The following is a 27890-nucleotide window of genomic DNA, read 5'->3' as shown; positions in this document are numbered from 1 at the left end:
AATTTGAACTCGGTCTGGCTCATTTAGAAGCTGGAACTCTCATCACTGTGTTATGCTGTCTTATATAGTAAGATTTACTATAGAATAAGTGAAGATTTTTATGATATTTCTATTTATTCTAGAACTAAAGCCATATAATGAAAAGTATCAGTTTCTTTAAATGGTACAGAAATCCCCTGGAGAACCCACTGTGTCTAGCTGTGTTCGCATGGTACACAATATTTGGCTATGAACTTTCTTCACATTAATTAATTCAAATGTATCTACAGAGTACCTGTTATATTCTAGAAATCAAATGCCAGAGCTAAAGAAATGATATGACCACATTCCTCCTTTACAGCTCACATTCTGATGGGAAAATAAGATGGTAAACAAGTATATTAAAATACCTGGAATGAAAAATGTACTAGAGGGGCTCAACAGCCAAACAGGCAGAAAAGAGAATCAGCAAACTTAAATAGAGGCCCATTGAGATTATCCAGTCTGAGAAACAGAAAGTAAAAAGAATGTTAAAAATGAACACAGCCTGAGATAACTGATGGACACCATCGAGCATATCAGCATATACATAGTGGAAGCCCCAGAAGGAGAGAGAAATAAATGGGCAGAAAGAATATTTGAAGAAATGTAGCTGAAAATATTCCAAATTTGAAAAACACTAACTTATAAATACAAGAACCTCAACAAACTCAAAATAGGATAAACTCAGAGATCCACACTTAGACACACCATAATCAAACTGTCAAAAGGCAAAGAGGGGATCTTAAAAGAAGCAACAGAGAAGCAACTCATCTTGTACAAGAATGATTTATCAAGATTAACAGCTGATTTCTCCTCAGAGATCATGAAGCCACAAGGTAATGAGATGATTTATTCAATGTGTTGGATGAAAAGACTATCAAATGAGGATTTTATATCTAGAAAAACAAACCTTCAAAAAGCAAGAGAGAAATTAAGGCTTGTCCACATAAGCCAAACCTAAAGTAATTTGTTGCTAGCAGACTATCCCTGCAAGAAAAATTAGAGCCCTTTAGGCAAAAAAAAAAAAAAAAAAAAGACATTAGACTAACTCTGATCCACATGAAAAAAGAAAGAGCACTGATAAAACTAATTACATAGGCTAATATAAAAGACAGTATAAATTCATTTGGGTTTTTTTCTCTTACCCTATTGGAAAATAACTACATAAAGTAACAATGATGAAACTGTGTTGATGGATTTATAATGTATATAGATGTAATTGTGATGGCAATAATAACACAAAGGAGGGAGAGTGAAATGGAGCTATACTAGAAGAAAGATTTTACATAACATTGAAATTAAATTAGTATTAATATGAACTAAATTGTAAATTAAAATGATAATTACAATCTGCAGGGCTTCATATGTATGAAAGAAATAACAGGAATCAAAATGGTATGTTAGAAAATATCTATTTAACACAAAAGAAGGCAGTAATGGTAGAAGCAAGAAATAAAAAAGGACTTAAGATATATAGAATTGAAGAGATAAATACAGGGGCGCCTGGGTGGCGCAGTCGGTTAAGCGTCCGACTTCAGCCAGGTCACGATCTCGCACTCCGTGAGTTCGAGCCCCGCGTCGGGCTCTGGGCTGATGGCTCAGAGCCTGGAGCCTGTTTCAGATTCTGTGTCTCCCTCTCTCTCTGCCCCTCCCCCGTTCATGCTCTGTCTCTCTCTGTCCCAAAAATAAATAAACATTGAAAAAAAAAAAAAAAAGAGATAAATACACAATTCAACTATAATATATGCAGACTTCAATGCCCCACTTTCCATAACAGATGGAACACGTAGAGACAAGAGTTATTCACAATTCACTTTACCAACCGTTTAAATAATAATTAATGACAATCCATTACAAACTCATGCAAAAGAATAGAAGGAAACATTTCACAACTCATTCTGTGAGGCCAAAACCAGATGAATATTTGGTGAAAGAATGGTTGAAACATCCAAAATTTGAAAAATATTAATTTACAAATACAAGAATCTCAACAAACTCAAAGTAGGATAAACTCAAAAACCCCAATACCAAAGCCAGATGAAGACATCATAAAAAATTTATAGATTGATATCCTTTATGAATGGACACACAAAAATCCTCCACAAAATACAAGCAAACCTAATCCAGCAATATATTAAAAGGATTTTACACCATTACCAGGTGGGATATAACACAGGAATGTGAAGTTTTCAGCATATGAAAATAAATCATCATATTTATAGGATTAAGGACAAATGCCATATAATTATCTGAATAAACACAGCAAAAACATTTGACAAAATTTAACAACATTTCATGGTAAAAACACTAACAAAGTTGAAGTGGAAGAGAATGTCCTTAATCTGGCATATGGTATCTACAAGAAACCCACAGTTAACATCATACTTTATGGTGAAAGACTGAAAGCATTATCACTAAAATCAGGACAAGCATGTCTGCATTTACCACTTCTATTCAGTGTTATACAGAAGTTCCTAGTCAGGACAATTAGACAATAAAAAGAGGACTCCAGATAGGAAAGGAAAAAATAAAACTATCCATTCACAGTGGTATGATCATGTATATGGAAAACTCGAAGAAATCCACTATAAGTTATTAGTAATAATAAGCAAGTTCAGCAAAGGTTACATACAGGATCAATATACAAATATCAATTTTGTTTCTATAAACTAGCAATGAACAATCCTAACATGAAAATAAGAAAAAAAATCCATTTACAGTATAATGAAAAGAATTAAATACTTAGAAATAAATTCAAGAAAATAAATGTGAAACTTATGCAGTGAAAACAACTGACATCATGAGAAAAAAGAAAAGAAGACCTGAGTAAATGGATGAATATACCATGTTCATGGATTGGAAAAGTTAGTATTATTAGCATTGCAATACTCCCCCAAATTGCTCTAAAAATTCAACGCAATCCTTATCAAAATCCCAACTAGCTTTTTTGCAGAAATTAAGAAGCGGATTCTAAAATTCATGGAAGTGCAAAGGACCCAGAATAGCCAAAACAGTCTTGAAAAGGAAGGACAAAGTTAAAGGGTGCAGAATAACCAATTTCAAAACTTACTAGAAAGATGCAGTAATCAAGATAACATGGTACTGGCAAAATGATAGACATATATCAATTTTAATGGAATTGAGAGTCCTATAAATAAGTCCTCACACTTATGGTCAATTGATTGCCAGCTAGGGTGGCAAAATAATTCAATAGGGAAAGAATAGTGTTTTCAACAAATGGTGCTGGATATACACATCCAAAGAATGAAGTTGGACCCCTACCTCACAACATGTACAAACATTAACTCAAAATGGATTGAAGATCTAAAGGTAGAGCTAAAAGTATAAAAATCGATGACAAAAACCACACTTTGCCAACTGCAGTGGACAATGCCTTAGTCTTCTTGAACTGCCACAACAAAATACCATAGCCAGGGTGGCTTAAAAAAATAGAAATTTATTTTCTAATAATTCTAGAGGCTATGAGAAAGGCTATAAGTCTGAGACCAATGTGCCAGCAGATACAGTTCCTGGTGAGAACTCTTTTCCTGGTGTATAGACGGCTGTCTTCTTGCTGAGTCTTCACACAATGGCAGGGAAAGAAAGGAAACGCAAGCTGTCTGGTGTCTCCCTTTTGTGTTTGTTTGGTTTTTTGTTCTGTTTTGTTTTGTTTTTGAGTATACTTGACACACAGTGTTACGTTAGTTGATTAGTGATTAGACAAGTTTATACTTTGTGCTATGCTCACCACCAGTGTAGCTGCTACCATGTGTCACCATACAGCACTATTCCAATATCACTGACTCTATTCCTTATGCTGTGGTGTCTCTTCTTAATAAGGACACTAACTCTACTGGATCAGGATCCACTCTTTTGAGCTTATTTAACCTTCAGTCCTTCCTTACAGGCCCCATCTCCAAATACAGCCACTCTGGAGATTAGGTTTCAACACATGGATCTGGGAGTGACACAAACATTTTTCCATTAGGCAACATCCTCTATTGGATTCCTCTCTTTCTGTTTCACATGCCTCGTTCCTTACTCTTGCTTGTCCTAAGATCGCTTCCCAAATAAACTATCTGTATACAAGTACATCAAGTTCTGCTCTTAGGGGAACCCAAGCTAAGACAGGCATTGCTTCCAGGAATTTCCATAGCAACATTGTTCACTATGGAAAAAAAATACAAATAACAGAAATGTAAATTGACACAAGAATGGAAAAATAAATTGTGGTATATACATAACGGAATTAATCCTGGAGTTAAAATGACATAAGAAGTAAGTTACAAAAGATATACAGTATAATTCTATTCATAGAGAGTTCAAAAACAGACAAAACAGTAATGTGTTATTTTTGTTTAGGGGATATGTTCACATGTGGTAAGACTATAAAGAAAATCAAAGAAATGATAAACACAGCATCAGTGGTAACCACCCTGGGGGTGAAAAAGGCTTCAAAGTTATTGGAAATGCATTTCAAAGTTGGGTTGTGGGTACATTGGCATTGGTTTTACTACTTTTTTATATCAGACATATATCTTTACATCATACATGTATCACATTTATAATTTTATATCAATTTTTGATATATTTTTCAGACATTTTAATAAAAGTAGCCAATTTTTAAAAACAAAAATATTGGCTTGAAGCATGAAGAATGGGTTTTTTTAAATACAAGCTTTGTTAAATGATACATTCATTTAATTTAAAATTAGGCAGCATACATTTTGAAATCTACCAATAGAAAAACATCTGCCAAGAATGAATTTCAGGAGGGAATAAATTTCATAATTTACCATCTAGACTGCTGCCAAACTTTAGTGACGGAGGCTCTACACCAAGAAGCAGCAGATTTAAGGTGCTTTTTTTCTTCCCCTTCACGTTCCAGTTTGCTAACTGGATACAAGCCAAGACCTTTAGATGACTCAATTTTTCACTCTATAAGATGAAGACAATACTTGCCATCTCCCAAGTAGAGGTTATGAGGATTAATCTGTCCATAAAGCATTTGAAGGTCCTTGCAATAAAGATTAAAACCATATATAAAATTTGTTGTATTTTATAGGTGTGAGTTTGCAAGACCAGTTACCTTGAAACTGTTTATTCCATAAAAATTAGGCCTGTAGTTTAAGATTCTATGACACCAAATGTGTGGTTCAATCTTAGTTAGAGATTCATGGCCCTGAATAAGTAGGCTTCCCATTGACACGGTTAATTAAGAGAGATGATAGCAATTTTCCACTTACCATTTGTGCATGCATTTATCCTTCCTGAAATATGAATGAAATTATAAACATGGAAGCCAGTTACTACTGACTCCTAGACACCATCCTAGAAGTAGGTTGGGTAGTATAGGTGGTTTAAAATATAGAAATCTGAATGTTACATGAAAGGTAGGCATAAATATTTACCTCAAAAAATGGTCTTCACCTAGCCAAGGATGCTTTTTTTCTTAACTAAAAATCATGTTCTTAACATTACAGTTCACCAATTAAATACTGGTTAACATTAATATTTGCAGATTATATTAGTGTGAGGAAGAAAATAGCTCTTAACAATTCACTTCTGCCTCTTCCCTAAATTTGCTGTGATTCCATTCAGCATATTGTAAAGGTATTTTTACTTTCAAGACATAAGACGCTGAAAAATCGCCCCATGCCTGAAGTCACTGCAGCTTCAGGATTGGGAGGTGTCAGTTTAGCTTATAAAGACATTGAGGTATCGTGGTCTTTTCCATTCTGCTTACACTTTCACAACATCTCTGAATACATTTAACAAGCTTACTTTCCCTCCCATAATACTTTCCCTATTTGTCTTCTCATTCATTTATTCTTTCACTCAACAGACATTTATTAAATGCCTACCTACATGTGCAGAAGCTTTGCTAAGACAAAACATCTTCCCTGCCTTCAAAGAAATTCATAATCTAGTAGGTAAGACAGAGAAAGAAATATGATTAGAATTCAGAATTTTTTTTAAATCAAGAGTTCAGAAGAAAAATGCGTTTTTGTGGCATCCATGTGTAAATGCTCATGCCACACCTGTACTTAAAACCTCTCCATGGCTTCTGTGGGTTTGAAATAAACTTAAACTTGGTACGCAGGACCATCATGAGCACCCTTTGCTCAGCACTGCCAGCCCAGCCCTTTCCTGCAGCCACACTAATTTCTCACAGCTCCAGCTATACCATCTGGCTCTCTCTTCTGGGGCCTGTGCTGTGCCCTCTGCTTGGTGTGCCTGACTGTAGTTCCTCTTTGTCTAGATAATTCTTATTCTTCAGGTCTCAACTTAGGAATCTCCATAGAAAGCCATCTCTGACTCCTTCAGTTTTAGTTAGATACCTCTCCTCTTTGCTCCCATGGATTTCTATGCCTATCTTATGGCATTTTTATTTCCCTTTATTTCCCCTGGTGGACTATTCGGTCTTTGAAGGCAGCATTGTTGGGGTACCTGGGTAACTCAGTCAGTTAAGTGTCCAACTCTTGCTTTCAGCTCAGGTCATGATCTCATGGTTCATGAGTTCGAGCCCTGCATTGGGCTCTCTGCTGTTGGCTCAGAGCCTGCTTGGATTCTCTCTCTCTCTCTCTCTCTCTCTCTCTCTGTCTCTCTCTGCCCTTCCCCTGCTTGCTTGCCCTCTCTCTCTCTCTCTCTCTCAAAATAAACTTTAAAAATATATTAAAAATAAAAGAAAGCAACACTATCTTATTCATCTTTGACCTTGTTAACTATCACAGTGCATTCTTTCATAGTACCTACTCAATACATTTTGCTGACTTAATGCTTTGCAAAGTAAATACATAACTATACTTGTATATAAAGATACATCTGGGGCACCTGGGTGGCTCAGTCGGTTGAGCATCCAACTTCGGCTCAGGTCATGATCTCGCAGTCTGTGAGTTCGAGCCCCGCCTGGGGCTCTGTGCTGACAGCTCAGAACCTGGAGCCTGTTTCAGATTCTATGTCTTCCTCTCTCTCTGCCCCTCCCCCACTCATGCCCTGTCTGTCTCTCTCTCTCTCTCTGTCAAAAATAAATAAACATTAAAAAAATTTAAAAAAAAAAGATACATCTAATAGAAGGAAACATAGAAAGCATAAGAGCACAGAGGAAAAGCACATAACTCAAAACATGCATCAATTTGGGAGGTGGGCAAAGGGTTGAGCCCCCTCCCCGTTGGCCCCAGAGAGGTGGTATTCCCTGTGCCAAGCTTGGAAGGTATAAGGCAGGCATGGTGAGGAGGGAGGAGAGCTTTGACATGACTAGTGTCTTCTTGTGGAGAAGTAACATCGTGTAACATGGCACAGAAGTGGACATGAGTATATCCAAGTCTCCTGGGGGATTTGACCTTTGCTGCTGCTTTACAAATGAGAAAGAACTAAGGGCCCACCCACAGCCAAAAGTGGAGCATCAGGTAGTCACATTTTCCCTTTAGTCCTACCTACTATGAGGTTATAACTGTCTGACTCAGCCAGATGTTCTGCCCCTCCCTCTCCCCCTCATCTCTTTCCCTCCCTCCCTGGTTCTCTTTGCCTGCCCCTCCTCCTCCTCTTCCTTTTCTTATATTCCTCCTTTCTATTAAAACAATGGCCAAATACAACCATTTTTTGCCTCACAGGTAAAAACATTTGGGGACTTTAAAGATCACCCTGCCCAGCTCCATTTTACATCAGAGAAACATGGGGATCGAAACAGATACAACTTTCCAACTTCTTAGAGCAGTCAGTCTCAGTGTTACAACAACAACAACAACAACAACAACAACAACAAAAAGAATTGAGTCTCCCAACTTTTAATGTAATAGCTTTCAGAATCTGTACTATGAAACTGATACAACCCCACTGAATTTTAAAAAAATCTGTGAAAACCCAGGAGAATAGTTTTAAAGCACTGGTTCCTCAGAGCAGGACAATAGTATTTCTCAATATGGACTATGATATTGGCTTCCTGGAGATTGCAATGATGTGACTGTGGGAAATATTATTTTTATATCGAAGATCATGTATGTGGCAGAGTGGGAAGTTACTATATTAATGGCTGGTATCGGCCTTCATGTTAGGAATGCTGCATTAAATAGGCTGGCCCAGCTCATGAGAAACGAGGAGTAACAGAGTAGCAAGTGGAGGGAGCTATACCCGAAGAAATCTCAGCTCTTCAGTAAAATTATTAAACGTTTGAAATGTTTGGTGTGGAGTGATCTTTGGTGGAAACTGATGAGTGACAAAGCCGTGTGTTCAAATTGTTTTAAATTAGAAGTGGGAAGGCACTCACCGTGGCAGCCATTGCTAATAACTGTTCGATAACCATACCCCCTTCTTTTTGTCTCTATTCTTTGTTTATTTTAATTCTAGTATAATTAACATAGTGTTATATTAGTTTCGGGTGTACAATATCCTGAGTCAACAATTCTATACATTATTCAGTGCTCATCATGATAAGTGTCCTCTTAATCCTCTCCTTCTTGATTAACAGAATTTCTTTCTTTCTTTTTTTTTTTTTTTTAGGGTGAAATGTGTCCAAGTACACAATTCATATTGCTGAAATGTAACTGGAGGACTGCTTGGGATATGGGTTTCTTCATATAGGTGATTCTTCCACAATCCCTTCTTTTTCCTACTGGAAGTGTCATCAGGAGACTGAAGGTGAAGCAGACATCTTGCAACCAAGAGGGTAAAAGCCATGCCCTGGAGGTACAGGAGCAGAAAGAAGAAAAGGGCCAAAGCAATAATGGTATCATAGACTTAGACTGAAAATAATCTTCTATTTGAGCCACTGCTATTTCATTTCTGCTACACAATGCTAAAAGTAGGTGCAATGAATACATACACAAATGTGGGAGAGGGAGACACAGGATGATGAAGAAGTGGAAAGGGAATTTGTGGAAATCATTGGGAGGGCTTTGAATCCCACAGACCATGAAGTGGGGAGTCCAAACAAATTATACCCCAAATGTGAGGAAAATGGAGGATCCAGTGTACATCTTTGCAGCATGGCATAGCAAGGATTTCAGTTTAAACTGGATATATATCTATCCTAAGAGTTGGCATATCTGGGCAAATCTATAGGTCTTAGTAGGTAGGAATAGCAGGAGTCTATTTACATGGGAGTCCAAGGAAACTTCTGGATAAGAACTCATTCTTAGGGGAGAAAACATAGACATGTAGGAGATTGTTTCAAGGATAAAGGATTGTCATCACAGGGAAAACATTATGCGCAGTATTTTTATATTAGATTGCTCTCTGGCCAAATGCCCAAGGACTTCTGCCTGAGTCCTAGGACAAGGAGGCTGCAAAAGGAAAGAGTAAAGCTAAAATGAGCTCTCTTCAAATACCCTCCTGTGACAGGCATAATGGTACTGAAGATAATCACTGCAGTGGTGGCGAAAATATTGGTGTAAGGGACAGGCATTGCTCTCAAGTGCAGCCATTAGACATCCTGGTACATTTGAATGTACCATACACATAACACTAGGACAGACAGTATCTGCAGTGAGCAGAATTCTAAAGGTGTCTGCCCCCCAAGATACATATCACCAGATTATTCAAACACTAACCTAGTTTCTGTTGTACAGAGATTCTGCAGGCGGAATTAAGATTATTAATCAGCTGATTTAAAGATAGGGTGGGCCCAACATGAAATCTTTTAAAGTTTATGTATTTATTTTGAGGGAGAGAGAGAGAGAGGGAGAGGGGATAAAGAGAGAGAGGCATGTGAGTGGGGGAGGGGCAGAGAGAGAGAGAATCCCAACCAGGCTCCACAATGTCATTGCAGAGCCCGACATCGGGCTCAAACTCCCAAACGGTGATATTATGACCTGAGCCGAAATCAAGAGTCAGATGCTTAACCAACTGAGCCACCCAGGTGCCCCTCAACATAAAATCTTAAAAGCCAAAGAGAATGGTAGAAAAGTAGACCAGGAGAGATGAAAAAAGAGAAATCTGAAAGATTTAAGGTGTGAGAAGGACCTGGTCTGTCTTTGCTGACTTTATTTTTTTTTTCAACGTTTTTTTTTTATTTATTTATTTTTGGGACAGAGAGAGACAGAGCATGAACGGGGAAGGGGCAGAGAGAGAGGGAGACACAGAATCGGAAACAGGCTCCAGGCTCTGAGCCATCAGCCCAGAGCCCGACGCGGGGCTCGAACTCACGGACCGCGAGATCGTGACCTGGCTGAAGTCGGACGCTCAACCGACTGCGCCACCCAGGCGCCCGTGTCTTTGCTGACTTTAATGATTAATAAAGGGAATGTAGATGGTCTCTAGAAGCTAAGAATCACCTGCACTGCCAGCCAGCAGGGAAAAAGAATCATAGCCCTCTCACCACCTTGAACTGAATATTCCCAAAAAACTGAATCAACATGGAAACAAATTCTTCCCCAGAGCCTCCAGGAAGAAAAGCAGTTTCCCAACACCTTGGTGTTAGCCCAGTGAGTTACACATTAGGCTTCTGACCTATCTATTGTGAAATGATACATTTTGTCTTAAGCTAAGTTGGTGGTAACTTGTTACAGCAACAACAGAATGCAAATTCAGTATCTTCTTGTATTGAAATTATTTCTCTATATCTCTGTCTCCTCTACTGAATCGCTGTCATGAGGGCAAGGACAATGTCTTTGTCATGCTATTATTTTCTTTATTTCTTTACTCCTCCTAACTAAACCTTCTTGTCAATACTTTTTTTTTCTATTTTAATACAGACATTCTAGTGCCTTTCCTTTAAAATATTCACAATCTGTTTTCAAAAACATTTGCAAGAACAATCGTTCAAATACATTTGTAGGAACAAGGGTATTTGATAATTGCTAAAGTCTTTTTGCAGAAGAGACAGTATTAGTCTGCTCAGTCTGCCATAACAAAATGCCAGAGACTGGGTGGTTTAAGCAACAGATGCTTGTTTTCTTACAGTTCTGAAGACTACAAGTCCAAGATCACAGTGCAGTTGGTTTGCAGTGAGACCTCTCTTCCTGGCTTTCAGACGACCACCTTCTTGCTGTGTCCTTAATGTCCTTTTCTGTGCCTCACATGGCACAGAAGCAGAGAGAGATCATTGGGGTCCCTTCCTCTACTTAGAAGAACATCAGTTCTATCAGATTAGGGCCCCATCCTTATGATCTCTTTTAACCTTAATTATCTCTTTAAAGGCCCTATCGCCAACTGTAGTCACATTTGTAGTTCAGGCTTCAGTATATGAATTTTGAAGGGACACAATTCAGTCTATAACAAAACAATAAGGTCTAACCTTATTTGCATCTCAGATAATAAAACATGCCAAAATAGACGTGTATGTTGTGCTCACTTATTGCTCTGATAGTGTTTGCTATGGATACCTTGGTTGCTCCTCACTATCAAGTTCACTCAGCAGACCTGCAGAGGCAGTGTTATGCCTCTTTCAATCCTCAGTGATTTAAAAACCGGGTGTTTTTTATTATCTGTTGTAATTTTATTACGTTCACATTTATATTTAATTCATATTCCAGTAGAAAATATATTGAAAAATCCCTTTATTTCGAAAAATAAGCAAAAAAAACCCATGATCTTTAGAAAATCACAAAATTGAACCGTCGTTTCTATTTTAAAGGATAATCCACTCCCCTCCCTGCCCCCCAATTTAAAAGGTCAGTAGAGTTGAGGTTGAGAAAACTCTGCTCTAGATTAAGTTTCTAGACCTAACTTTTAGTCCCTACTCTACCCCTGTTCCAGTTGGGAAGACCAGTCAGTTGCAGAATCAGAAACATCACCATCTCTTCCAGGATCTGCACCAACCCTACCTGGAGCTCCCTCCCGGCCTCTCTGCCCAAATGATGCAGTTCTAAATCGAAGTCTCACAGAGAACATCCGGTTAGTGCAACCTAAATCACATCAAGCATCCTAACTGGAGGATAGACTGGTGAAGGTAGTGTTAATATTTTTTTCTCTGTATGCTTGAGGAGGGTTGGAAAGGACAATGAGCAAACTAAACCAAACTATCTGGCACAGATGTTTATTAGAGGGACGTCAAAAGGATTAAAAATATTAACGCACATTTTCTGTAAGTTATTTGTAAACTGCATGTTGAATTACGTTACTTCTGAAGTCTTTGATTAACTAAAATGAACAAATTTCAGCCTTTATACTATCTCAATAGTCGCTAAAAACCCTATTTTGACAGAAGTGAAACTTAACCATTTTATTTCAGAAAGAAAATGCTGTGAAAATCTCCATTCTCTCTATGTTCTTGCCAGTTGATACCAGCTAATATTAAACATCTAGATTTCTTAAGTTCATGTGTCTAATAACACAGTTAGGTCTGGTCATCAAACTCATTCACCCTTTAAACTGCATTATTTATTCTTTTTTTTTTTACTGGCATAGTCACACTCTGGAGGTGCGAAAAAGAATTTCTATTTACTTTCCAGTAACACTTTCAGGAACCAGTTTGTTAAATCTTTGAAAGCTGCATATTTAGTAACCCCAGCGCTTTAAGTAAGTAATTCTTATTTTGTATCAAGATTATGTTGAATTAAAAATCACAAAAATAGTTTCAAATGAGAATTTCAGATAGGAACACAGTGATCATTTAAAACAAATGTCAGGGATTGTGTGTGTGTGTGTGTGTGTGTGTGTGTGTGTGTGTAAGACAGAGAGAAAGGTCAGATAGTAAATATTTTAGTCTTTGTGGGTCATAAAACCTCTTGTGTCACAACTATGTAATTTTGTCACAGTAGCACAAAAGCAGCCATGGACAATAGTAGTGGGTGTGGCTGTGTTCCAGTAAAGCTTCATTTACAAAAATAAATCCAGGTGCTGGCTGGATCTAGCCCATGGCTTTAGTTTGTGGAGCCCTGATTTAAGTCCGTGTTTCTAGTACCAGCATCATCATTATCTTCTGGGAGCTTGTTAGAATCACAAATTCTTAGATTCCACTCAGATTCACTGACTCAGAAACTCTGGGGGTGAGGTCGAAATATGTGTTGTAATAAGTCCGCCATGTAATTCTGAAGTTTGAGCAATGGTGAGTTAAGCTATTCATAATGTATGTTAATGTAGATTTTCATTAACCGGTGACAGCTTTGCTTATATAATATTGATTGTAAACTTTTTTTTTTAATTTTTTAACGTTTATTTATTATTGACAGACAGAGAGAGACAGAGCATGAGCAGGGGAGGGGCAGAGGGAGAGGGAGACACAGAATCTAAAGCAGGTTCCAGGCACTGAGCTGGCAGCACAGATTCCGACGCGGGGCTCGAACTCACAAACTGCGAGATCATGACCTGAGCGGAAGTCAGACACTTAACTTACTGAGCCACGCAGGCGCCCCTTGATTGTAAACTAATAAGGCAGTGATGATTTTCCATTTTGTAAGAACCATATAGAGTTTTTATAGTGTGATTGTACAAATTAAGTCAGGCTGCAGTATTCAGATATAATGAGCTCTTACATACACAGACTTTAACTTACTCTTCTTTCTTGCTTCTACTGTAAGCAGCACATAGTAGGTGCTCAAGAAAAACTTGTGAAAGAAACAAAACCAAAAATAAGAACAGATGAAAAATAATGTAGCTACTTATTTGCTTCAGAAGTATAGACTGACAAGGAAACTAATTAACCATGCTTATTGGAGTTCTTTTGCTTTCTAAATATTGAATGAATAAATAAATGAGTGACTTAAACAGGGAGTAGGGAAAACAATCTGATTTTTTGTGAACCTTAAAATAATATTTCCATGCCTAAATAATTTATAAGTGACAAAAATAGGATATGCATAACTGTAGCACCGAAAGAAGCTTATAGAATAAGTCAAGAGTTCACATTCTTCCTTCCAGTTTGGAATCTCTCCTGATTCTAAAATGTGAAAACAAAGTACTCCGAAGTAAGAAAGATTTCCAAAATGTAAGTGCAGTTCTGGGGTAAAGTTACTAGGGGAAAGAGTGAATGGTTCCTCAAAAAAGCTGTGGCTTTCTTCATATCCACCCTCACTTCCCACCCCTAAACTGTGTTCTTCCTAAACCTAATCTAGACCTTTACACATGTCCCATGGAAACAGGCTGGACTTGATCCAGACGTGATAAACCAACATCCTCCAGTAGAGGGCATTTTTTAGCTTATTTGGGGCCAGTCTCAATCTGGCAGATGTCAATTGCAGTATGTTTCCAAAAATCATGGTCTCTAAAAATCCGCCATAGAGAAGCTCCTTTCAGCGTTCCAGAATTTACCTGTTGGCTTTCCCTCCTATTTTCCTCACAGTTGAGATATTAGTTTTTAACACTGTAATGTCACATAGTAGGTGTTTGTTTAATCAATATTCACTAAATGAATGTGTAAAGCCACTACATAGCTATAGATATAGGTATGCATAGTGTGTATCAGTGTTTTTCATATACACAATAATTATAATAAACTAGACACTGTAATAAAAATATTTATCTATCTATCTTTGAAACTTTTAGCACGTATCCAGTCATTATAGCATTACCAAGAGTGACATTAATAAGATGATATAGTGGTATATACTAGCCTTCATCCTCCTACCTAAAAACAAAAATTAGACAGCTATCCATGAACAAAAATAGTCCTGAGAGAGCTCAAAAGTCTAATGAAGGACCTACTGCAACACAAAGGAGCCAAAAAAATTGGAGAATAACTGTACAGAAAGGATCACTGGGAAGATCAATCCAAATAGCCAAAGCAATTCTGAGAAAGAACACAACTGTGGGCATCACACTTCCTGATTTCAAACTATACTACAAAGTTATAGTAATCAAAACAGTATGGTACTGTAAAAAAAAAAAAAAAACAGACACATAGCTCAAAGGGACAGAATAAAAAGCCCAAAAATAAACCCACACATACATAGTCAACTAATATTAAGAAGGATGTGAGAACACACAATGGGGAAAGGATAGTCTCTTCAATAAATGGTGCTGGGAAAACTGGATATGCACATGCAAAGAAAGAAATTGGACCCCTATCTTACACCATTCACAAAAATTAACTTAAAGTAAGCTAAAGACTACATTTAAGACTGGAAACCATGAAACTCCTAGAAGGAAATGTAGGGGAAAAGCTCATTGACATTATTCTTGCAACGATTTTTTTAGATAGGACACCAAACGCACAAGCAACAAATTAAAAAATCAGCAACTGGGACTACATCAACTAGAAAGCTGTTGGGGAGCAAAAGAAACAATAAACGAAATGAAAAGACAACCCACAGAATAGGAAAAAATGTATTTGCAAAACATTAGGGGTCTTTATCTAAAATTTATAAGGAATTCATACAATTCAGTATCAAAAAAAACCCAAACTGATTAAAAAATGAACAGAGGACCTCAATAGACATTTTTCCAAAGAAGGTATACAAATGGCCAAGAGGTGCATGAAAAGATGCTCAAGGTTGCTAATCATCAGGGAGCTGTGAATCAAAATCGCAATGAGATATCACCTCATCTATTAGGATGACTGTTACTGAAGTGTCAACAGAACAAATAATGAAGAGGTGAAGAAAAGGAAACCCAAACTTGGCACAGCCACTATGGAAAACAGTATGGAGATGCCTCAAAAATTAAAAATAGAACTTCCATATGCTCTAGCAATCCCACTTCTGGATATACCCCTGAAGGAAACGAAATTAGTATCTCAAGATAGATGCACTGCCATGGTCATTGCAGAGTTATTCACAAGAGCAATGATAAGGAAACAACCTAAGTCTGTTGACAGATGAATGGATAAAGAAGATTTGAGATAGATAGATAGTTAATGGAATACTATTCAGCCATAAAAAAGTAAGAAATCCTGCCATTTGTGATGACATAGATAAAACTAAAAGGTATTAGGTTAAGTGAAAAAATCCAGGCAGAAAAAGACAAATAGTGTCACTTACACATGGAATCTTAAAGGAAAAAAGAGCCGAACTCCTGGAAACAGAGAGTAGCATGGTGGTTCCCTGGGGCTGGAGGGAAAGGAAAATGGGCAGTTGTTGGCCAAAGGGTGCAAATTTTCAGTTATAAGATGTAGAAGTTCTGGAAAGCTAATGTACAGAATGAAATTAAAAATGGTAATTTTAGGGGCGCCTGGGTGGCGCAGTCGGTTAAGCGTCCGACTTCAGCCAGGTCACGATCTCGCGGTCCGTGAGTTCGAGCCCCGCGTCGGGCTCTGGGCCGATGGCTCGGAGCCTGGAGCCTGTTTCCGATTCTGTGTCTCCCTCTCTCTCTGCCCCTCCCCCGTTCATGCTCTGTTTCTCTCTGTCCCAAAAATAAAATAAAAAACGTTGAAAAAAAAATTTTTTTTAAAAAAATGGTAATTTTAATGGTTATCTGGATATTTATAAATACAGAATCTGGTTGTTTAGAACCAAGCAGATGATAATTTATATACTTGAAGGTTTTTTAAAAATCTGGATTGCATAAAAATAGCCTTAAATTGTAGCTATACAAGGGAGATTTGGTTTCAAGATATATTCAAGGAACTGGTTATTAAACAACTTCAACCATTACTAATTTTTGTATAACCTAACTAAATTCAATCAGTTAGCACTTTTCTACAAAGTTTTATTATGTGTGTGCATAGTGTTAGAGACTTTTCATAAAATAATTTTATAAATTAAAAATGGTTTTGGTTTTATTAACAGACTTGATAGTGATGACAACTGTACATAAATAATACAGCCTTATGAATCCATTATTTTGCCCACCAATTATGCTGGCTGCTGGCTGCCCCTTCAAACGTTAATGTTAGGGATGTGGGCTAACTTCAAATTTAAAGAACTTATCCACTATTGATATAGGTTTTAAAATTTTCACCACCGACAATACTTCAGCTGTCTTGTTGAAAATTAAATGGGAATATTTCAGAAATGCACATCATTTTTTATATTCTCCAAGGAAGAATAACATCAAGGCTTTCATCTTTGGGTCAGCACAATGTGTCATTTAGCTAAGGCAACTGAAATTTTTTTATGTAAATTATGGAACAGAAACATTTACTTATTAACTGAATATCAATGAACAGAAGAGGTATTTATTGCAACTGATAAGGGAATCTTGTGTCTATGGGAGAAAAAGGTGGTGTTTCAGTATCTTTGCAAACATCAGCCCTGTGTTTGGCTAAAATAAGAGCTGTTAGATTAACTACATTCATCAGAGGCAATAGTAAATAATTTGAAAAAAGTGAAATAAATAGTGAAAAACTGAAATACAAGTGAGGTAAATAAATACAAGTGAGGTAAAAAAAAAAACTTAAGTTTTTATTGATGTTAAGAAATTGTCGTTAAAAAATCATCTCATTACTAGTCCTCCAGAGGAAATTATAATTAAATAAAAATCTTTCTATGAATTTCCTGAAAGTTTTAAATTACATTTAATCTATTTATCCTTAAATCACTGTATTTCAGACAATACATAAAAACATTAACAACACATAATCCTCTAAAAATAACATTTTTTAATGTTTATTTATTTTTGAGAGAGAGAGAGAGAGAGAGACCCAGCATGAGTAGGCGAGGGGCAGAGAGAGAGGGAGACACAGAATCTGAAGCAGGCTCCAGGCTCTGAGCCCAACTTGGGCTGGAACTCAAGAACCATGAGATCATGACCCTAGCCAAAGTCAGACACTCAACCAACTGAGCTACCAAGGCACCCCTAAAAATAACATTTTAAGAGAAATAGAATGTAATGTTTCATAAGTAGAATGTTCCATGCTGATTTTTTTTAAATTTTGAATTATAAGCTTCATTTTTTTGGCATTTTTTATTGAAGTATTATTAACATACAGTATTATATTAGGTTCATAGTAAGCTTCTTTTTTTAAAGTTTTTATTTAAGTTCTACTTAGTTAGTATACAGTGTAATATTATTTTCCGTTGTACAATTTAGGGATTCAACGCTTACATACAATACCTAGTGCTCATCACAAGTGCCCTTCTTAATACCCATCACCTGTTTCACCCTTGCTTCATTTTGTCTCAACTTTTATTTCATTAAAATAATTTTAGCATAGCTACATTTTTTAAATAGTTTTAAGATACACATTTTTATATTTTTTAAATTTTTTATTTGGAAATAACTTCAAACTTACAAAAAAGTTGCAAAATTATAATATGTAACAGTAAAAACAATTCACCCTTTCACATATTGTTAAAATTTTATCCCATTTACTTCATAATAGATGTGTGTGTGTGTGTGTGTGTGTGTGTGTGTGTGTGTTCTGGAACATTTGAGGGTAAGTAATATACTTGATGACACTTTCCCCTAAATATCTCAGTATTTATTTTCTATATTGAATAGGGAATTGTCTTACAAGTACAGTGCAGTTATTAACTTCAATTATTAAAATAGCTAATTTAGGGGCGCCTGCGTGGCGCAGTCGGTTAAGCGTCCGACTTCAGCCAGGTCACGATCTTGCGGTCCGTGAGTTCGAGCCCCGCGTCAGGCTCTGGGCTGATGGCTCAGAGCCTGGAGCCTGTTTCCGATTCTCTGTCTCCCTCTCTCTCTGACCCTCCCCCGTTCATGCTCTGTCTCTCCCTGTCCCAAAAATAAATAAACGTTGAAAAAATAAAATAGCTAATTTACTTTTATTCAGCCCACCATCATTCTTCCAATTTTGTCAGTTGAGGTTTAACAACTAAGTGGCATATCTGACTCTTGTTTGGCTATGTTTAGTTAAGCCTCATTAGACTTCCTTTAAGAAGACTAGAAATGGAGCATTTCCTTAGATTTTCTTTGTCTCTCGTGACTATGGCACTTTGAAGACCAGAACCCTCCTTTTTTTTTCAATAGACCATTTTTCATTTTAGGTTTGTCTGATGTTTCCTCATGATTAGGCTCAGTAAGAATACCGCATTGGTTTTGCTGTGTCCTCTCAGAGTGGCATACAATGGCCATCTTCCTCTCATCAGTGATACTTTTTTGGTCACTAATCAACGTGTCTTCTGATTTCTCCACTGTGTAATTCCTTTTTTTTTTTCCAGGTAACTAATGAAGAGTTTGTGAAGAGACTTTAGGACCATACAAATATCCTGATCTTTTAGATTCAGTATCTACTGATGATTCTTTCTTCATCAGATCTCTCCTGTGATGGTTGCAAAGGCTGATTTTCCAATGTCAGCATTCCCTCCACATTTACAAGTCAATCCTTAGCATTCTACCATGAGTAAGAGCCTCCCTTCTCCAGCATTTATTCACCCATTCATCTGTCTGTCGCTGATTATCAGGATGCGCTCATGACTTCTACCGTTCTTTCATTGCTTTATCATTACTGGAGCTACTTATTTTTGTGCTCAAGTTCTGCTTTATGATACTCACTGTATTTGTAATTTCTTGAATGATGACTATCATTCCTGTTAGAATGGAAGCTCCTGAGTGCAGAGGTCACCATGTCCCCAGGGCTTATTACACAGCCGTACTCAATGAAAGAAGTCAAGGAAAGATTTGTTAAGTGGTCAAAAGAACCATGATCCAACACAAAACATGTAAACAGCATTGTTACGAATCTTCTGAGGTGTATATCTCAACTACAAAATGAAGAGCACACTGCTATTTCTTAATTTTTTTTAATATTCATTTTTGAGAGAGAGAGAGAGAGCAGGAGAGGGGAAGAGACAGAGGGAGACACAGAATCTGAAACAGGCTCCAGGCTCTGAGCTGTCAGCACAGAGTCCAACATGGGGCTCAAACTCAAGAATCGCTAGGTCATGACCTGAGCCGAAGTGGGATGCTCAACCTACTGAGCCACCCAGCGCTGCTATTTTATTGGAGGACTTAGGGGGAAACTAAAGAAAATTTTGAGAGGTAAATGAGAAGTTACTTCAGTTTAATCCTTTATAACTTCATGGATTTCCACCACTTTGGCTGGTAAAGCTTTTGGTTTACTCAAATATTCATCCTTGTCCCAGAGTCCTTTCTGCTCACAATTAATAGACAATGACTAATCCACATGAAGCACAGGCCTGATCAAACCCACAAACACTTATGGAATGAATGTAATAACTGGAGATGAGGGTAGATCAAAAATAGATTTAAGTTTTTTGAAATCTAAACTAATAGTGCATTTTTAAAAATTATTAGGGGCACCTGGGTGGCTCAGTCGGTTAAGCGTCCGACTTCGGCTCAGGTCATGATCTCGCGGTTCGTGAGTTCGAGCCCCGCGTCGGGCTCTGTGCTGACAGCTCAGAGCCTGGAGCCTGTTACAGATTCTGTGTCTCCCTCTCTCTCTCTGACCCTCCCCCGTTCATGCTGTCTCTCCCTGTCTCATAAATAAACGTTAAAAAAAAAATTAAAAAAAAATAAAAAATAAAAAATAAAAATTATTAGACAATGACATATTGTCTAGATGTCAAGATGTTTTGCCCTCCTTGGTGGAATTAGTATGGCCCTGCTAGAAATGCAATGTCAAATTCAGATCACAAATAGCTCTTTCACAGATTTTAGGAGACACTGTATAGACTGATTCTGAATTTTTGGTTTTAAGCAGCATGTTATATTTTCTAATTATTGTTTAAAAGGAGAATTGAACCAGGAGCCAAGGTGGAGAATTAGGACTAATGAATAGAAGTTAAAGAAAAATCAACAATAGAATATTGTAAAGAAAAACTTTCTGATAATCAACATTATTGCTTTAAGAAAATAATGAGGACTTATCTTTTCCTTTCTTTTCAGAAACTAGGTAAGATAGAAACCAAGAATATGAAATTATATATATACATAGATATAGATGATATAGATATATAGATATAGATATAGATATAGATATAGATATAGATATAGATATGGTATATGATATATATAAAAGGCCAGTTGACCAGAAAGAACGGGTGTAGAGAATCCATGATGCATGGTGTAGTTGGATATCAATGTTAAAAATGACTATATAGGGGTGCCTAGGTGGCTCAGTTGGTTAAACATTGGACTTCAGCTCAGGTCATGATCTCACAGTTTGTGAGTTCAAGCCCTGCGTCAGCTCTGTGCTGACAGCTCAGAGCCTGGAGCCTACCTGAGATTCTGTCTCCCTCTCTCTCTGTCCCTCCCCCCCCACTCTCTGTCTTTCTCTTCCCTTAAAAATTAAATAAACATTTAAAAATGTTTTAATGACTATATAAAACTAGCTATAATATCTTAGCACATGTCACATGCACAATGGTATATATACATCCACACAGTCTTATTTAAATAAAACTTTCAAAATATATTTTCATAATGATCTACAAAAGTAGATATAACTGTTCCCAAGTTATGTAGGAAGGTACTAAGGCGAAGTAAAATTATGAAAGGCAGTATGCGAAGGAATCAAATTTAAACTTGTTACTCCAAAAGCAATGAAACTTCTCAATCAATAATGTAGATTCTAAATACATAAGAAATTTACAACTTATATTTATAAAATCAAGATTTCCTCCCAGGTTATGCTCTGCATCAAATGCTGGGTATTCTTTTCAAATCAGTTCTTTATTGAACATTTACTCAAGCAAGTGAGTGATATCTTCAAAATAATAATAATAATAATAATAATAATAATAATAGTAGTAATAATGGTGAAGATTTAAATGGTGTTTACAATGTATCAAGCACTGCTCTAATATGTGCCCTTAGCCAAATTTCACCATTATCCATAATAAATATAGATTTCAATATTAAAAATATATGTACAAATATCAGGTATCAGTATAGATTCAGAAATGTTTTTATGTCATTAACTCCATTTCATTAATTAAATAACCTAAGCTAAAAATAAGAAATGACATAAACAAATTTCTTAGAGTCCTATATGATTCACTATTCCCTGCTTATAATAATTTTCCATAGAGAAATTAAGTGGATTTTCTGTTGTGATTTTGTAAGTATTGGGGAAATGTCCTGTTTGCAAACTACTGAATGAGTATTTCTGTTTAGAACTCTTTATACTAATACCCTCTCTATTGAAAAGCATTGCCCTTCTAATATCATGCCCTAACATACATTCCGCATTAAAATATTAGCTGATTATTAGCCAAAAACGGGAGAAAGTTGGGATTCTATTTCTTGTTTTATAGTATATAAACTTGCTAGGGAAAGGAAAGACCACCAGTTTCTTTTAGTATTTATTTCTTATCATCACAGTGCTGCATCATATATTTTTCCTTCTTAGGATTGTAGAACAAGCATCCAGTAAGCTCCTTAGAACATTCATTCATTCACTCATCCATACATTCCTTTATTTGGTACCTACTATATGCCATGTGCTATTTCAGAAAGAAGGAATGCATTTACAAGCAAAAGAGACAAAGTCCCTGCCCTCATAAAACGTAACATTCTGTTGTAGTTGTAAAGACAGTGCACCCATAAAAATATGGAATTTAATGCCACATCTTTAAAAAGTGCATTAATTAAAAAAATAAAGCAGTATAATCATTTTCCTCATAATTCTAATGTAAAGCATAATTGTAACAGGAAAGACAACAGGAAAGCTATGCCATTATTCTATCTGCAAAATAAAGGTGGTATATGAATATGAATTTCTGGGGACTTCTCTGCAGTGTAACTCTATCATTTGCTGAGAGAAAGGAAATGCTTTTTATGTTTTAGGGTTTCATTTGAATTTCAGGAGACCTGCAATATCATTTTTGAGAAAATTCTTATTAATCAAAATCTTTTGTAAAGTGGAAGATTAACCTATTCAGCCTGTTATTTCCTATAAATTCCTGGCTTCCAAGGACTCTCCCTTCATACTCAGAGACAGCTTGCCAGGAGAACTTACCTGTATTTCCATGAATACAGGTACATATCTTTTCTTTTAAGTCAGTAGCAAGTATGTTTTCACTGTCAAAGAGTATTATCTTCAGAGAGGCAAAAATGCTGCCATCAGATAGGGCTTGTGCTGCCCCTTTGGGGTTTTGTCGACAGAGGTTTTGTTCATTGAAGAGCTGCCCTCAGTTTTTTCTTCTATGAGACTTCACCAAAGTATTTTAGATTTGCTCTCACAATTAGTCTATTTGACTTTACATTCACTTGGCTCTTGTAAATAATCTTACACTATACTTAATCCCAGATTTGAGATTTATTATAGTTCCAGTGCCCTGAAAATCAGCCAAACTCCTCAGCCTAGGCGCTCACACAAGGAGAATACTAAGGACAGTACTAAAGTTGGATGGTCTGAATTTTCATGAAGAAGGACCTTTTGTTCTCCTCCCAGGAACTAAACAAAACAAGTCGCTAGGCCAACTCCCGGAGCCAAAGTTACAGAGTCAAGCAGAGGCCATTTAACTGAGAAATAGGCAGGTTTTTAAAGGGAAGAAAATTTTAAAAGAAAAACAACCTGTCCCTCTTACCTATACTCTTGGATCATGCTCACTTTAATGCTACCTGTGTTTTCTATAATAATTTCATTTTTTCTCCTTTAATAATTCATTTTGTGGAAATGTGGTAATGGCACACTACTTCAAATGTACTATTTATCCAATTCATACATTTCCCAACTTATACACCTTTTGTCCCATAATTGAATTCATTTTATGTCTACCTCTAGGTTATACCCCAGCCCAAGATTCTGAGGATCTGTAGGCATCTGTGACAGTGGATATTTATTTGGCCCCAGCCACACTTTCTGAAACTCATCATTATAGGCACTAGTCCAGTGCTAAACAGTGCCTTAGGTCTGATAGAGTAGGACCTGCCTTTGCCTCTGTTTCTGAGTTCTTGTTCAGCCTAATATTCAGTCCACCCTAGAACCGAAGCCTTTCTAAGCTCTTACTAATTCCTATCCCAGTGTCAGGAACTCTTTCCTAAATTTTTTACCAGTGTCCACATCATTGCTGCTTACAGAGTAGAATAGTAATACATTAGGTGGGCATTCAGAGGGCTCAGAAAAGTCTAGAAAATTGTATGATTATAACATTATACTTCTAAAATTAGCTTCATTACCAATGTTTGCCTTCTAGAAATCTTGCATTATTTGACTTACAATAGTACATTATAAAATCAAAACATCTCATAAATTTTTTACTTTCATCATCAAATTCCTAATGACATTTGTTTCTTTAATACCAAAGTGTTTGTTCTTTAAAGAACATAATCGGAAGGGAAAATTGTAATGATAGTCTGAAAAATAAATGCAAACTTTCAACTTTGTTTATATTTATTCAGATAATGCTTTCACTAGCTCAATGCAAAAGTGTTCGAAACCAAATATTTTGAAATGTAAGCATCTGAAAAACAGTAAAATAGAAACATTGCCTAATAAAGGATGTTAAGAAACATTCAGATATCTTTAAGAAATATTCCTATTTCTGGGAAATAATGTACTACATAGAAGTGAAAGTATGTCCTCTCATTTGACATGATGGATAGCCAAGATTTTATGTAATGGAAAACATAAAGATATTTCACCATGGCAAGGAACTAGTACCTTATCCCTTCATGTTCTAGTATTTCATTGCAAGGTTTATATTATCAACATCAAGCAGAAGAGTCTCACAAGTAGACAAGGAAAAGAATAAATGAAGAAAGAATATTGATGAGTGGTAATATGTAAGCAGGCAAATTTATAGAAGTATTATTTAATGCCATAATATTAAAATAATTCTGACTTTAATTGACCTTTAAGAGTTGAGTACCAGTCATGTATTTTATGTAATTATTTACACCCGGAAAATTCTATTTGTTTCAGTATTGTTTAAATAATAATGAAGACATTTGACAATTCCTAATAATGAGACATGAGAGACATTTTTCCTATGGATACTTGTGAAGAGGACACAATATTATAGCAAGCATCCCTTAAGAATATCCTTAGCATACATACAGCTATTTCTTTTAACATCCCTCAATGTAAAGCAATAGTTATACCATAAAAACCAAAAAATGCTCCATGAAAGAGGCTCTATGGAGATAGATGGATTTGTAAAACAATGTAGTGCAGGTATACATTTCTGTTGGTCCAGTTTAATCTAGATATAATCTACATTTGGAGCACTTTTCCAAATTTTTTTTTTTTTTTTTTTTTTGGAAATCAGATACGGATGAGAATTGGGGAGGGGCACTTGAATAGAACATCTCCAAAGAGAAATTCTCACAAGCACAATCTTTTGCATATAGATACAGCATTTTAACAAATTCCATGATACACAACATGGACTTCTTAGACTCTTGCTTTTCAAATTGCAGATCTGTACCCATTAGCTGTCCATGGATTAATTTCTTGGGCTGGAAATGGCAGTTTAAAAAAAACCCTGAAGGATTCAGGTAAGTTTCTCACAGTAGTGATGTAGTTTTGGAATCTTCCTTCATTCGTCCATAAAAACAGACCAGACAGGCAAACAAGAATTGCAAAACCAAAACTGCTGACAGCATCTACAACAAAACTTCATGAATCTCACAATGTGAGCACACAGAGAACCTACAACCACAAAGATCTACAATACCCCGATGGAATCAGCATCTGATTGGCAGCAAGTGGAGGAAAGGGAATAGGCTTGATGGCCCTACAACTAGTAAACAGCCGATCGCCATAGGGTACTCACTGGAAATTGTGGCAGGTCAATGTGACAATGGAAGCCAAAACCATGCAGGGTTTCTGCAATCATGGATAAAGTCAGGGTATTCAAATGTGATATGGTCTGATGATGCCTGAACTGTATACACTATTAAACTGTTGTACAAAACAATCTTCTAATTTTAGAAGTACAATATATATTATAATCATACAAAGAAAATTGCTTTTCTTTTAACTGAAATATTGCTAATTATGGCAGGGCAGCAATATCAAGGCTAGTCAGCCCTGAGAATTACCTAGAGTTGTACTGTACTTCATTGATTCTAGAGGCATTTTTTTTTCACATTTTAACATCTCTCAATCATCATGGTCCTTACATTTGACAGTGTCTTAGACTTTTAGCACTTTTCCTCAGATCATAATACATTAAGTAAATAAATTATTTTTCATACAATTGATGGCACCTTAGATATGAAGACATACAGTATTTTCCTATTATCTGCGCAATGGCCCATCATAGGCTTTACCCATGTAGGGCCATTATTTTCTGGTCAAAGTCAAGAAGTTTGGCACAACAGAACTCAATGCTACCTCAATACAGAGATGGTAAAAATGATAAGCAATTACTATTGGAGATCAAGAAAAACTACTTCCTAGTTATGTAACGTTATACAGGAAAATTGAATTGTACTTTTTCATGTTTCCTAAATTTTAAAAGTTCACTAGCTGAGACAGTAACATTTATAATTATGATTTATTGGTTGTTTTATAATGTTGGTCTTATGGAAGTTATAGGTAGAGTAGAAATCTGGATAAAATTGAAAGCAATATCCACAGTCCTACAGCTATTTACATCACAAGTGCCCATTGCCATTATATGAATTATTTCTCTGATGCTAGTAAACAGAAGAAAACATAATGACTTAAGTTAATTAATATGTTAAAAATAGTATAAGGGCGCCTGAATGACTCAGTCAGTTAAGCTTCCAACTTCAGCTCAGGTCTGTGAGCTTGAGCCCCGCATCGGGCTCTGTGCTGACTGACAACTTGGAGCCTGGGGCCTGCTTCGGATTCTGTGTCTCCCTCTCTCTCTGCCCCTCTCCCCCACTCGCACTCTGTCTCTCATGCTCTGTCTCTCTCTGTCTCTCAAAAATAAATGTTTTTTAAAAAACTTTAATAGTATAAATAGTAATTATAACCTAGGTTACTGTTGTGACTATCATAGATTTTTGACATGATTATTTGATATGTTAGCAGCTAATGGGTTAGTCTGGGTCCAATCAAGAGACAAAAATCACACAGTAATTTAAACGGGATGTTTAATATAAAGAATTATTAAGTTATAGTAGGAGAGTAGTTATGAAAAGGATGTAAAGAGAATACTAAAGGATACCCTAAGGTTGAGGAAGTCCTTAAGGAAAGACAAATTTGGGGGGCACCTGGGTGTGTGAGTTAAGCATCCAACTCTTGGTTTCAGCTCAGGTCATGATCTCACCGTTCAGGTTCAAACCCTGTGATGGGCTCCACAACTGGCAGCATGGAGACTGCTTGTGATTCTCCATCTCCCTCTTCAGCCCCTCCCCCACCAATGCAGTCTCTGTCTCTCTGAAAATAAATAAATAAACTTAAAAAAAAGGAAAGGCAAACTTGGAAGAAGTTCTCCCTTCCAAGGCTGAGGTTCAGACCTAACGGGAAAAGGCATGATTGTAGCCCACTGGTTGGCAGGGACGTTTGCTGCACTGCTGGGCCAGAAGAGGTCCACATTGCTAGGAAAATAAGAAATTACCCTTCTGGGTGAGGAGAGCCACAGCTATCAGAGATTGTGCAAAGGGGGTAAGAACGCGGCTGTAGGAGAGAAGCATGGAGCATGCAGTGCCCACACTTGGCGGGCTGCAGAAAGATGGTCACCATGGCCAGCGATGCAAGATTCCCAAGGAACTATGCCCGCTGGGTCCAGGCTCTGGCCAAGTGCCACCGCGTGTCTTCACACATACAACCACTGACTAACCCTGCAGCAGAAGCAAGAAAAAGAAAAGCCACACACACAGGAGCCACGAAAAGCTACTCCCTGCTGGAATGTTTCTCCCACTCTGCTGGCTAAATTTACATCATGCTCCTTAGAAAGAAAAAACGTATTGTTCAGTATGGGCACTCAGAAGTAAAGGGTGAATTTGGAGTTGAGAGGCGATAAATTGATAACTGGCACTGCAAGCGATTAAAGACATATTTTAAGTGTCTGCTGTAAGTGTAAGCCCTGAGTGACATACTAGGAAGAACACCATCACTAGGAAGCTGTGTGGCGTAGCAGGAGTGGAATGAGAAGGAGAGGAACGGATGGACAGAAATTATGCTTATGAAGAATATGCCTAGAAACCCAGAGTCCCAGGTAGTTAGGGAAAACACCTTTCATTCGATAGTATTTTAGAATTTTAGGAAT

At 36.8% G+C, this 27890-nt stretch overlaps 1 long non-coding RNA gene across 1 annotated transcript in view; it reads left to right on the top strand.

Annotated features, from left to right (window-relative positions):
* Positions 1-12365: 12365 nt before the first annotated feature.
* The window catches only part of LOC147584663 (uncharacterized), a 29301-nt gene continuing 13776 nt past the window's right edge, over positions 12366-27890 (top strand). The window contains exons 1-2 of the long non-coding RNA XR_015255713.1: positions 12366-12477; positions 25126-25203. This is a non-coding gene — a long non-coding RNA (uncharacterized LOC147584663). The remainder of the gene's footprint in view (positions 12478-25125; positions 25204-27890) is intronic.

This window comes from Puma concolor, chromosome A1 (assembly GCF_028749965.1).
Source record: "Puma concolor isolate L17-30 chromosome A1, mPumCon1.1.hap2, whole genome shotgun sequence".
In the NCBI taxonomy this organism is placed as follows: domain Eukaryota; kingdom Metazoa; phylum Chordata; class Mammalia; order Carnivora; family Felidae; genus Puma; species Puma concolor.
This window is presented reverse-complemented; position numbering and strand designations above follow the sequence as displayed.